The sequence below is a fragment of the Nipponia nippon genome, unplaced genomic scaffold (genome assembly GCF_047370975.1).
Source record: "Nipponia nippon isolate SJK-2023a ecotype South Korea unplaced genomic scaffold, ASM4737097v1 scaffold_3, whole genome shotgun sequence".
In the NCBI taxonomy this organism is placed as follows: domain Eukaryota; kingdom Metazoa; phylum Chordata; class Aves; order Pelecaniformes; family Threskiornithidae; genus Nipponia; species Nipponia nippon.
In genome coordinates this window covers 61,707,274-61,720,130 of record NW_028262347.1, presented here as the reverse complement: position 1 = coordinate 61,720,130, position 12,857 = coordinate 61,707,274, and the positions used below count along the sequence as shown (strand labels likewise).

Genomic DNA, 12,857 nt, shown 5'->3' with positions numbered 1-12,857 from the left:
GTCTGGAAAGACATGGTTGATGCTGTGTTGTCCAACTGAAGACTGGTGTTTAGCAGTAGCTGTCGTGGGGGTAATATTTGGAAAGTTGGATGATGCCATCAGGGTGTTTTGAAGAAAAAGTCACAAGTGAAAGCTTATGGAGGAGCTCACACCAAATCCTCAAACACGTATTGTTCCTAAGAGCTTGAACTTTAGCCTAAGACAGGTGATTTGAATTCCAGTACTTAGTAGCATTACTGGTATGGCAAGAGGATGGCAAAGAGAGCCTCCTACTTAAAAGGACATTCCTCAGTGAGGCAGGAATTAAATGAGGTCCTCTGCGTTCTGGGGCTGGGGTGGGCTGATGGAGGACATAGGCATTAGGAGTGTTGACCTCTCTTTGAAGGGAAGTAGCACAGCTGCAACAGAAACAGTTAAATTGTCTTGGCATTGTAAGCAGAGTATACAGCAACCCACCCTGTATTTTAATTTCCCCATAATATAAGGAGGACGCAAATGAACATCTGCAGAGCATGGAATTAATCCTGTTCCTGTGGGAGAATCTAAATAAAATCACTGGTTACCTTCACCCTGCGCTCTTTTTTTTATATTGCAGTTACCTCAGGGTGATTAGAAGCTGTGATTTTTCAGGTTCACACACATCCTTGTCCGCAGCCTTTGTATCCCTCGTTATTTTGTGGGCAATGCAAAACAACAATAACAACAACAAAAATATAGCTAAGGTCTTGAACAGCAAAATTAGTCAGTGCTAGTGGTTTGGATTTGTCTTTTTAAATACGCATATTCAGCTCTCATTTGAAATCAGCACACATTGGGTGGAAGCCACAAATGCAATATAGCAAAAATGGTTTCTGCAAGGTTAATGGCAGTGGGGTTATCATCCTGAGGTCTTCTAATTTTCTTTTCTATTCAGGGTTCCCATTTCAAGAAAACATTCATAGCTGAGGTAAAGGCGGTCTTCATTTCTAAGGCTGTTTATATTTGCCTGAAATCTTTGTTTTTGTGACACTAATTTTAGCTGGAACACAGCCTTGGTGGGAAGGCTACGTTTCTTGTGCATCTTCTCAAAAAGTAACACGTAAAGTCTTGGACTATTTTCCATACTCACAGCCTTTAATTGTATGAGGGGATGACTGCTCTTTGTTTAAACATTTAGGACAGAGAATTGAAAGCGAGTGTATAAAATGGAAAGGAAAAACTACTGGTTGTTGAGAAACAGGAGAACACTCAGCATTGCTGCTGAACCTCTCATCTGATCGTGCTTTGTGTGCCTGTGACAACACTCCTGACCTCAAACTCTGTCATCTTTCTTAACTGCTTTAACTGCAGGAAAAACAAAGTGCTGAGTAAAAACTATAAATAAAACAAGGCGTGCCTCCTGGCCTCCCTGTGCTGTAGCTCTTGGCCTTGTAATTTGCCTGCTTCTCAAGCCTTTTGTTCATTATTTGGCATTTTGTGTATTTTAGCTAATGTGGGGCCTCTGGGTGGATGGGGTCTCCTGGGAATAGAGGAGGGGAGTGCATGGGGTGACAGCGCTGAGCTGGGAGCGGGGCACCGAGGGGATGGAGAAGGGGTGCCAGGCTCAGGGACGGGATTAAAGCCCTGGAAACCTCAGGGAACACAGGGGAGAGGGCTGTTTTCTGGTTCCTCTTGAGCAACTGAAGCCAAGCCCCCATGCCTTCAGCACCTCCTCTCCCCCACCACCCCTTGCCACCTCCTCTGCCCCCTTTGCCACCCCTTGCTCTGGGTTGAGTGGGACCCGGGTTCCTGGCGTGGTGGCTGGGTTAGGGAGCAAGCTGGGTTTTTTCTTGGCTCGTTGCTTTAGGAGAGAGGTGCGGGGGAGCTTGGATGGTGGTGGAAGACTAGAACGGGCGAGGGAAGAGAAATTCTTAGCAGGGAATGAGCCTAAAAGATTGGTAGGGATGTGTAGGGGCAGCCACAGAGTGCCAAAGGGAATGGGGGGGGGGTGCGGGGAAGAAAAGGTCAGGGAGGAGAGGATAAAGATTTTGGAAAAATAGAGTATGTTTTGACAGGAAAATATTATGTCAAGAGCTTGATTAAATAGAAGAGTTGAAAAGCGGTATGTTCTGGAAAAAAAGGTTATTAAATAAAGAGACTACTATTAAATGAAAAATTCACATTGCTGTTTTCTCTGAATATTACTTAAGCTTTCAGCCTGGAAACCTGTAATGAAATAGATAGGAGCAAAATATAGAGAATGGAAAGGAGAAACCAAAATAAACTGCCATTTAATTGTTGGATTTGAACAGTGAAACATGATGCAGCATGTTACAACTCTTGAAAACGAAGTAATTACAAAATAAAAAAACACCAGCATCTGGTGGTGGGTAAAACACTGGTGTGCTATGTCAACATCAATTATGCATGTATATATTCACTCATGTATGGATGTAATATAGTCACTCATATGATACCTGCATGAGTAGCTGCACATATGCACGCAAGCGGTGTCCTTCCCAGCTGAATAAAATGCTTTGACTGCTTTGCCTGCCGAGGACTTAAGCAGTCAATCTCAGTAAATCTTCCTTTCACTGTAGACAGTTCAGGTGCGATTCTCAGCTCATGTAGAAGGACAGAGATCCATCTGAGTTCATGGAGCTGAGATGATTTATCTCAGCTTGGAAAGGGGTAATATGTGACAACTCCTTATTGTAAATGTGAAATCAAATCAGTTTTTTTCACTTGTTGGGTTTTACTATTTAACACCTTTTATATATGCCTCCTTGGTAATGGCTGATTAATACTTAATGAAGACAAATGGAGTTTTCAGCATAAAACGTAAGGATTACCCCAAAAGCAGCAGCCTTCTGAGATTGCTCCCTCCAGGTCAGTCCTATCTGCCATTCAACTCTGTGGCTTGAGAAAACATTGCTTAAACTGTAATTTTTATTCTGCTTTATTTTTTAAGCTGAAAGTGTAAAATATTTTCAATTAAAATGCAGTTCCGCTGTTTTAGCTTTCAAGAACTTGTGATAAAATTAACCCACGCGGAGTTGAGAGCAAAGCAAGACTGTAATATATCACAGAAGCCTTCTCTGCAGCCTTGGAAGGTTAAAGATAGACAGCTAACCTAAACATTTTCCGGAAATAAATGTTTTAAAATCAATTCTTCAAGCTGATGACCCTCTTTGTTTTAATAATAGATATTTGAATGTCAGAATTACTCCTATACAGGTGCATATGGAAATGAATAAACCAAAAATTAAACTGGCAAGTGAATGCATATCAATCTGGCACACATAATAGTGATTTAAAAAATGTTTGACAGTTTGTAAAAATAGCTGTAACTGGGAAGTCATCACTAAGCAGATACATTTCCCATGGGATCCTTGGGGGACCAGATTTTGGACTGGCGCTAGTTAAATGTTCTAATTTATGATCCAGAACAAAACATAGTCATTTATTGATCAGGTTTACAGAGGATGCAAAAGTTAGGGCAATGGTAAACGGAGAGGAGGAAAACAGCAAGTCATTAATACAGAGTTGTGAATACCTAGTGACTTGGGTGGCAGCTCAATTTTAGTAATTTTAGTAAGGGTGAGTGTGTAGAGGAATAAATTCTAGGTGATGCTTACCAAGTAAAGGCCCCTCTTCTGTTGAAAGGGAGGTCTGAAGAGGGTTTGAGGATGATGGCTCACCAGCTGGCCTGCCTGCTCCCTGGGCCACAGGAGAGCTACTGCCTCCCGGGCACATGTTATGGTGAAGCACAGAGCCGGAGAGGGGAGGTTATACTTGTTCGTCATATGGGTTCTGCCACAGCCTTTGCTGTGGTGCTGTGTGGTGTGGGGGCACCCTGGTTTCAGCAAGTTGTGGTGTTATCGTTGAGCGTGTTCAGAAGAAAGCAAGAAGAGTGAGGTACCGCCTAGAAAACTTGCCTCAGAATGATGGAAAGTTAAGGGGTGCCTTGATCATAACGTATAGGTTCCTGCATAGAGAAGAGAGCTATGGCCACGAGGAGCAGACAGATGCACCACAAGATCCAGTGGCTGGAAGGTGAGGATAGGTCAATTGAGATTAACAAAAGGATGTGTTTGGGGAGGAGAGTTTGACATCAAATCAGTTTCCCAAGGTGGATTTTCCGCTCCTGGGAAATTTAGAAAGGAGATGAGTTTTCTTTCTGAAAGATGAACTACAGCTTAATTGGGCATAATTTTGGGGAAGTCTTCTGGAAAGGATGCTTTCCTTTTTTCCTCTCTCTCCTGCTCTTTCTATCCCTCTCTGCATGAGACCTCAGAAGTGCGAGAACAGCATTTGTTTCCTGTGGAAAAACTTTTAAGTCCATGCATCTGTCTAGAGTTTTGTTGTCTGTCTCCTTCAGAGCCATACTGTCAGAGTGATCCTGTGGTTTGGATACTTATTGGTCACCAGCTGCCATGTTACTAGAAATTTCATTGGCATTTGACAGGCTATTAGTGACTGAAACCAAAGCTTATTCTTTTGTATGCTAATTATGAAATATCATTATTACCAGTAAAGGCCAGATAGGTATCCAATATTCTGGAACCTCAGAAACTAAGCCTTGAAATACTGTGAGATTCCTTCATTCCTGTTTAATCCAGAAGAAAGCTACTTGCATAGTGGCCTCATATATATTACTATCCCATGCTATATAGCATATCCGTAATATTTGGAGGAAGAGTCTGAATCAATTTAAAATTTTTAGTCTATCCAGCATGCTATTTGATAGTGATACCAGAATATGTGTCATTTGCAACTGCTGCCTGATTTGGATCTCCTTTAAATGCTCTTGTTGGAAGTAAAATCACAAAAATGATCTTTCCTCATTCACTCCTTTTCCCTCTTGGACATGGAGTCGGTGTGCTTGGCCCATCCGCGTGAGTATGTGTGAGGCATGACTGCGTTTCCTTGCTGTAGACAAAGTGCATCAGAAGGTTTTAATTGAACTCATTGAAACGATGGGAGCAATGGAAGGAGATAGAGGAAGGGAGTAGAACTGCTGAAAGATAAGCCGGCACTGAAAGCTCATACATTCACTGCTCTGAATGGTTTTCTTGTGTTTGGGGAATTTCTCCTTAGAGAAAGACAGATCCAGAGTGCTCAGTACATCACCCGAGGTTGGCTGTAAAGCCGGGCTCTATAATGGAAATACAGATTATGCTAATTGAGATGAAGTTTTATAGTGCTAATGTGTATTTTACTCTTCTGTGTGCTGAAGTGCAGCCTGGGTCTGAGGGAGCTGACAATGTCCTATTCATATGTAAAAGCCTTGAAAGATCTGTGGTTTGGAATATTTCAAAACTGCTGCATGAGGGGATTCTTACATCTGAAAGCAATATTATCTGTGTACAGCTCATTCCTAACAGAGAGAGAGGAGTGTGTGAAAGCAGCTTCCCAGCCTTCGCGTACAGAGGTACAGATCCTGCTGGAAGAAGGCAGGAGCACTGGAGAGCTTCCATGGTCCGATGGGGCTGTACATGGCCCAGCAGTGCTCTGCAGACCTGGACCTGGCCTGAGCCCGGTCAGCTGAGGCGATAACCAGCTGTTGGAAAAGTAAAAGATCTTGCAAAGAACCTGATTGCGGCTCTGTGCCTTGGGATTATTGGAGTTTAGAAGTATTAAACAGAAGAAACTCTTGGAATAAGACAGCAAAGCTTAGCTGTGTATTAATTATTAGTCTGGACATTTTGCAAATCGCAAAATCAGGCCTTTGCTGTCTGTGGTACTTTTTTTCTTTTAATATCAGCATTTGGCCTTCGCATTGCCAAGGAAGTAGCATCCTTAATTTGTAAGAGCTCATCTGCTTATCCAACAAGCTGCAGTCATAATCCTCTTTGCCGTAATGAATGACTGCTTTGGAAGTGATTACTGCAGGATTTCAGACTTTCTTTCCCGATTATCAAATTGTTTAGTGCTTCTTTTTTGTAAAGAAAAATTTGTATTGTTCAGAAATCACAGTAAAGTATCAGGAAGATGTGATCACACTAAAAATATCAGGGGCGCTGCTTTAGAGGTGGAAAATCTTGGTCCATCTGGACATGTCACTAGGACAGAAATGACTTGTGTCCCTTGACTTCTGTTTGTGTCAGGTCAGGTGTGCATATGTGTGTGTGCAATACTTCTGCCTGAAATCCAGAGACCGAAAGTTTGAGCCTTTCATTGCTCCAGGTTAAAATGACTGCTGCAGCTCTATTTTCTATTCTGCTTGGCTTGTGAGAAGACTTGCTGTGCGTTTGAGTACATCCATAGCAAATATGATTTTGTGTTTCATCTTCAATGCACATCTCTTGAAGAACAGCAAAGAAACAGTAGCTCAAATAGACTGCAGCTGCAGCAGCCATCGTTTTCATTTTGACTGTGATTCAAGATAAAGGCTTTTAAAATTACAGCTTTCTAAAGAAACCTTCCTCCTTTAAAGGTTTTTCTCTCACTCCCTCTTTTTTTTTTTTTTGGAGTGAGCTCATACATCATGTTTGTTAAGTAGACTGGTACTGACAGTGTAATAGAAGTAGTGGGAAATACAGAAAAAGAAATCTCACTTCTCATTTTTTTAGGACAATGCAAATGTAGCTTTTTTTCCCTGGATCTACATTTACACAGTTTTTGTTTGAACTTGTATCAGAGAGATGGGATATAGCCAACTATCTACAGGCTTGAAAACTAGGCTGATAAGAAGAACAGAGTAGAGCATTCAATTCTTTGCTATAAAGAGAACCCAGCAGCAGATGTGCCTGCTGATGTTGTTACAGCGAGTATCTAGAAATCGGAGGGAGGCATGTTCGGAAACCTGTAAACTTCACTAGAAATTTTCCAACCTTCCCAGATTGTTCCAGTCTCATTTTGCAAAACACATGGCTAACTTGTAATGGAAAAGTACAGAAAAGTGTAACATCCAGAAAGAGAGTTTTACTTTGCATTTTGATATAGCAGATCCACAGTGTTCCTTCATGCAAATTCATAATACAGGTTTTTGAAATACATGCAGTTAAAGTTGGTCACAATTCCTTAGTTTCTGACTTCATTTGTAGAAAGTTGCATTTGAGACAAAAAGAAAAAAAAAGGAAACAATGAACAACTTCTTAAATTGTTGTGGATGGTAAAAAAAATATTTATGAAGACTTAGAAATAGTTCTGGGAGAAAAGAAGTAGACCATTTTGATCAACATATTGGGACATCTGGCTTTGCTAATGGATGGCGTAAACCAGGGCACACACAGAGGTAAGCAGGCAGCTGGGGTGGTCAGCGATCCATCCAGAACTGACCTGTGAAATATTGTGATGCCCCTGAGTCTGCATTTCATGCCAGGGAATACAAGGTTGTATCAGAAAAGTTCTGACCAAGTCTAATATAGTTCGTAGTTTGCACCCACAAAAACTTGCTGCATTAAAAGCAGCGTATGCCTGTGTGTGACAGAGATAAACAAAACGGAGCTTTCTTCGTGTGAGAAATAAAGCCTATGGAAAAGACTCTTGATTTAGGTTTGGGGATAATTTCTTGAGACTTCTAAAGAAATTCCGTGTGGATTAACATTTTAAAAAAATTACTGGAAAAAAGTTGCTTATTGTTCATTAACAGGAAAGATGTTGTGCTAATTTATGCCACATGCAATGTCCGTAGGGTGGCCAAGGATCTAAGTCTCTGCATAATTTTACCCAAGGATATTAACTTCCCCACTGTGCCCAATTAAACCCATCCCCATGCGAATCTGAGAACAAACAGGATAAAATACAAATTTATTTCTGGAAATCTGTCAAAAGGAAAAAGTAATTAAATATCTCTCTATTCTTTGGAGGGCATTTACAACCTTTGTAATTAGTGGTTAGAGCTTAGAAACAAACGCTAAGATTCATTTCCTTGCTGTGCCAGGATTTATTTCAACCATCAATCCATCTAGGGTTGCTGGTCAGTGGAAAGGAAGGGAGCCACCTCCAGAGGCACACAGGGCAACCCATCTCTACAGCTGCGGCTCTCTGTTAATTGTGGGAGCTTGAATGAGTAGCTTAGAATAGACATCTCGCTTCCTGAAATGAATTCGATCTGTAGCAACTAATTTGCTTTGTGGAAGTTTTTAACCTCTTTGCCTCTATTTTTCTGATCTGCGAACTGAGGACTGTTACTTTGCCGGTCCCTGGTCCTGTAACTAGCGGCTTTGCTGCTCATCTCAGCCATAATCATTCACTAAGGTGTGACCTCTTCTTTATTTTTCATCCTTCGCTTTTGTCGTATCCATCCACAGCCTTACTTTGGTAAGTCCCCCTGGTACATGAGTGGGAGTAGAAACATGAGGGGAGAGTGGGATGGATATTTTGAACCAACGAACCAGTATTGCTGCCCCAAAATACAGCATCTCTGTTCTTCAGGTGGAGCTCTAAAACACTGGAGCTTTTGGAATTGTTTCTTTGCTATGTGCATACAACATCCAGCTCAGTTGGGTCTCTAGTTTGTCAGTTTGTCCCTGAGGCACAGTGGTGTTACATGGGGTAAGGTGCTCTGGCCACAGATTTTTGCTTGTTTTTCACGCTGAGTAAAACCCCGTGTTACTAGTTACTGTCTGGTATGAGGCAAAATCTGGTTCTCCATTAACAGAGAATAAGTATTATCTCATTCTCTGCGTTATATATACAATATATACAATATATACACAATATACAATACAATATACATACAATATATATACAATATATACAATATATATACAATATACAATATTGTATATATACAATATACAATATATACAATATACAATATACAATACCTGATCTGATTTTTACTTTCTAAAAATAGATCTCCCAAGCTCCAGCAAGGAAAGCTGCAGTTTTGCCTCAAGAAAACGAAAGAGGCCAGACAAGAGTTTAGTCATAAATCCTTGTACCTGCGGTCTCCGGATGAAGGACCAATAATTTAGTCTAAAATCCTGAGCTGAACACAGCAAAGCACAAGGCCCCAGATCTCACAAGATGTTGCTATCAATCCGTCGATCTTTGTGAACGGCTGCTGAAGGATTAGTGTTCATAAATCATTGCTGGGAGAGCTATCTATAAGTCTCCTTACTCAGGCTCTGGAGCCAGTGCTGGGTGAGAGCATTTGCATTCACTCCTCAGGCTGCAGGTTGCTGATTAAAAATTAACCCTTGCATACCATTTGGTGTCCTTAGCCTGATTAGTCTGTAGAAGGGAGCACAGGAATTTTAATGAAGCTTGAAACGAGGTAGTCTTTTTGTCGCCGAGTTTCCGATTTTGTCTGCAGTTTGGACTTGGCTGAAGTGAAGTCTTGCAGAGCAGATTGTTGTCAGTTATTACGGAAGGCTCATTTTCCTGAAGCAGAACGAGCTGGTTGCTAATGACAAGCTTGTTCAGCATGATTTTAACTAAGTGTCTGAAAGGTATGTGGACAGGATGTTCCAAATCGCAAAAAATTTGGTCCAAGAGCCTCTGATGAACTTTGGAAAAGGGCTGCGTCCTAGGGTCACTTACTTCAACTTTGCCCTGAGTCTTTTCATGCTTCAAGAGTGTTACATGTGCAAAATATTGTCAAATTGAGCCTTGCTTGGTTTTGTGTTCGGATGTGACCAGTTTGCCCTGAGCATAATTCTTGGCAGTACAGATGGAGCAGTAGTCTTATAATACCATTTACAGACTTACGGTTATGATTCAGCTACGGATGTCTCAGTGTCTCTGAGAAGGTGTTTAGTTTAGTATTTGAATGCGTATTTCAACTCTTCATCCTATGTACCCAATAGAAGTAATTTTCTGTGATGCTTTGGGGTCATAGCAGAAATCTGTGCGAGAGTTTGGAGGACAAACCATGTCCAAATCTTTAGCTGCAGAGAATCTCTAAACCTTCAGTATAGGTATAATTAATTATTCTTGCTTTGCTTTAAAAATTCAGGACGTTTGAGGGCAGTAGCTTATTTGAACATGGCTAGAGATGTCAAAGATGTAAGTACTGTTTTGATGCTGCTATCTTGCCTGGGCCAAGTGGCACTGATTCTTCTGTCTAGGTTTGGTAGGGGATGTTTAGGTGAATGTTCAGCCCTAACCCGGTTGTTTACGGCTCTAGGAGAAGGTACTAGGTTATGAACCTGCTCTTTGCTGTCGATAAGGCGCTCCATGGAAAACATTAACCCTGGCCTGAACTTAGGGGCAGTTGGACAGCAGTGTTAGCTGGAAAGCAATGTACTTCAGCCAAAAGAAGCAAGCAGACTGCTGTCAATTTTCAGCCTTTCATAGAGAAATCAGTTCAAAAAAGAAGAGAAATCAGACCAAAAAAGGAATATATTTGACTTGTCTATAGCTTTTTTCTTTAAAACAAGAACAGGATCCCATCTTCAATGGGAGTCTCAACATACTGCCGCCAATGCATACTTTTTCCTCGGTGAGACTGCTTACATCCCAAATAGGTGGAATGAATTATGTATATCAGCTTTAAGCAATACTGTATTAGGGAATTTTGACTTTGTACTTTAAACCAATGTAATGAAAAATTAAATATTAATATGTCCTCAGAACTTTTCTCAAATATTTGTAATATCATAGAATCATAGAATAATAGAATGGTTTGGGTTGGAAGGCACCTTAAAGATCATCTGGTTCCAGCCCCCCCACCATGGGCAGGGACACCTACCGCTAGACCAGGTTGCTCAAAGCCCCATCCAGCCTGGCCTTGAACACTTCCAGGGATGAGGCATCCACAGCTGTCTGGGCAACCCGTTCCAGTGCCTCACCACCCTCACAGTAAAGAACTTCTTCCTTATATCTAATCTAAATCTACCCTCTTTCAGTTTAAAGCCATTACCCCTTGTCCTATCACTACATGCCCTTGTAAAAAGTCCCTCTCCAGCTTTCTTGTAGGCTCCCTTCAGGTCCTGGAAGGCTGCTAATATGAGACAGTTAATTTAAGAGGCAGTGAGCAGAGGTAAAGTTTTTACATTTGTTTTTTATAATCTTGCAAGTAATTAGAATAGCCCAAGCAAATTAAACATTACCGAGTAGGAAATAGTTGCTGGATAGCAGCCGGGGAAATTTTATTCTACAGAAGTCTTGGAAATGGGAGCCTCTGACATTTACGGGATTGTAGGATGGTGGTGATATAGGTGGCTGCTGAATGCACGCAACCAGTGTTTGAAATGTCACTTGTTTGTCTCTGTAAGTCCAGTGAAAAAAGTGACAATTATTTTGTGTGTCTCTTCTGGCGGAGTCTCCTCTGTGACTTGATCCCACACAGGCTTGTGAGAAATGGTTTCATTTGCCCTTCTGACACTTTGTGAGCAGGTGACCTTTTTGGTTTTAAGCCTCCGAGAGTCTTGTTTCCAATGATGTTTCCCCCTTTTCTCTTCCCTCTAGATAGTCCCAGTGTTCACATACCTTTTCAGGCCAGTAATCTCCCAAGAGAAGTGCCACCATGTCCCCCTCTCTTAGTTTCTCTGTAGCTCCTGATAGGGGAAGGCAGAAATTGCATTGATGTGGCTTCTTATTTTTAGTATTTTCTCCTGTCATTGTTCATCCTGTGGGAATACCAGAGGTCTCCCATTCTGGGACAGGGTCTTTGTAGATTACCGAGTGCATTCTAAATGCCTTCTGCCAAGTGGAGGTGATGACTTAAGCCTGGTTTACGTGTTTCCAGGTGAATGATCTTCAGTCTCTGAAATTCCACAGATTTTAACAAGATGGGCCAAGATTGCATTTTGGACAAATCATTCCTAGAGATGGAAGGAAGGTCTTGTTCTTACAGCTCTTGTATTTAAGTAACAAACTAACAATTCATTCAGTTGCTCACAGTCCAGGCTAAATTCAGTGGATTGCTGATTTTGCTGCAGTTGCAGCATTAACACTACTCTTTAATCATTAAAGGCATTAAATGCTGCTGTCAGCTGCTTCAAACACTTAGTGTGCATGAACGTGGTCTTTTAATCAGTTCTTGGAGCCATGCATATGCAATACTTATCATTGGATTATAATTAACTGTAATTATGTATGGAGATCAGCCCAAGCCATAAAATGTAAATTTAGATATTTACTATGTTAATAAGAAGATTTGGTGAAGATAAAGGGCTTGATTTTTTAATTTTCACTACCGCAATAGTGTGACGGAGTCTAAGTGGAAGTGTGGTTAAAATTAGTATGGCTGCAGTTAATGTCCATGTTACGGTTTTCTTACTGCAGATTGCTATAGATGAGATTCAGGCCCAAAAGGTCATGTCATCACATAATGAAACACTGCCTCAGAGAAGCTGAGACGGTAGAAAACAGGTTGCAGGAGCCCCGAGAGGTGAGTTTGTGTACAGGCATGCCAGCAAGCATTTTGAACTATATATAAACGTTCCTGATACTTATTTACCTAAGGACAGTTTTGCAAAAGTGCGAGTGGGATTTCTGCTGAGGAAAGGGGAGTATTCCCCTTTATTTCGATGCTGCAGTTAAATTCCAGGCACAAGCGTTTTCCAGGTGTGCACAGAGGTGCTGTGTACAGCTGCGTCAGGGTGTGCTGTTCCTGACACCGATAGAGGGGGAATCGAGCGCTGTGTTGAGCTGCTGTGTTGCCATGCTAACTCCGCGGTCGTCCTCTAAAGGCTTTATTGAAAAAACAAACCAATTAAGTAATATTGGGAATCATAAAAAAGATTTAATGGCTTCTGTGACTAAGGTTCTACTTTAGCATTTAGCTTTTGCTGGGGAGACAGTTGCTTTTTTTTCTTTGTTTACATCTGGGAATCAAATCTTGCATGTTGTGCAAATAATTTAATCTTTATGGCTGTTACTGCTGCATATAAAGTGTTGCTGTGTTGATACCTGCTGGCTAAGTGAAGCAGGAAGGGATACATTTATGCACGTTACTGTTTACTGTATTTAATGGAAATGAAAAGTGAAGTAATAAATTA

The 12,857-nt window shown here is 41.2% G+C and overlaps 1 protein-coding gene across 3 annotated transcripts in view; it reads left to right on the top strand.

Annotated features, from left to right (window-relative positions):
* CHST11 (carbohydrate sulfotransferase 11) overlaps nt 1-12,857 on the top strand; it is a 171,952-nt gene that overhangs the window by 61,037 nt on the left and 98,058 nt on the right. Inside the window, exon 1 of one of the 3 annotated variants that reach the window (XM_087766450.1) lies at nt 12,143-12,247. The exons of the other annotated variants lie outside the window; for them this stretch is intronic. The gene's annotated coding sequence lies outside the window, so the exon portion shown is untranslated. Of the gene's footprint in view, nt 1-12,142; nt 12,248-12,857 lie in introns of those variants that run through there. 3 annotated transcript variants of the gene reach the window in all.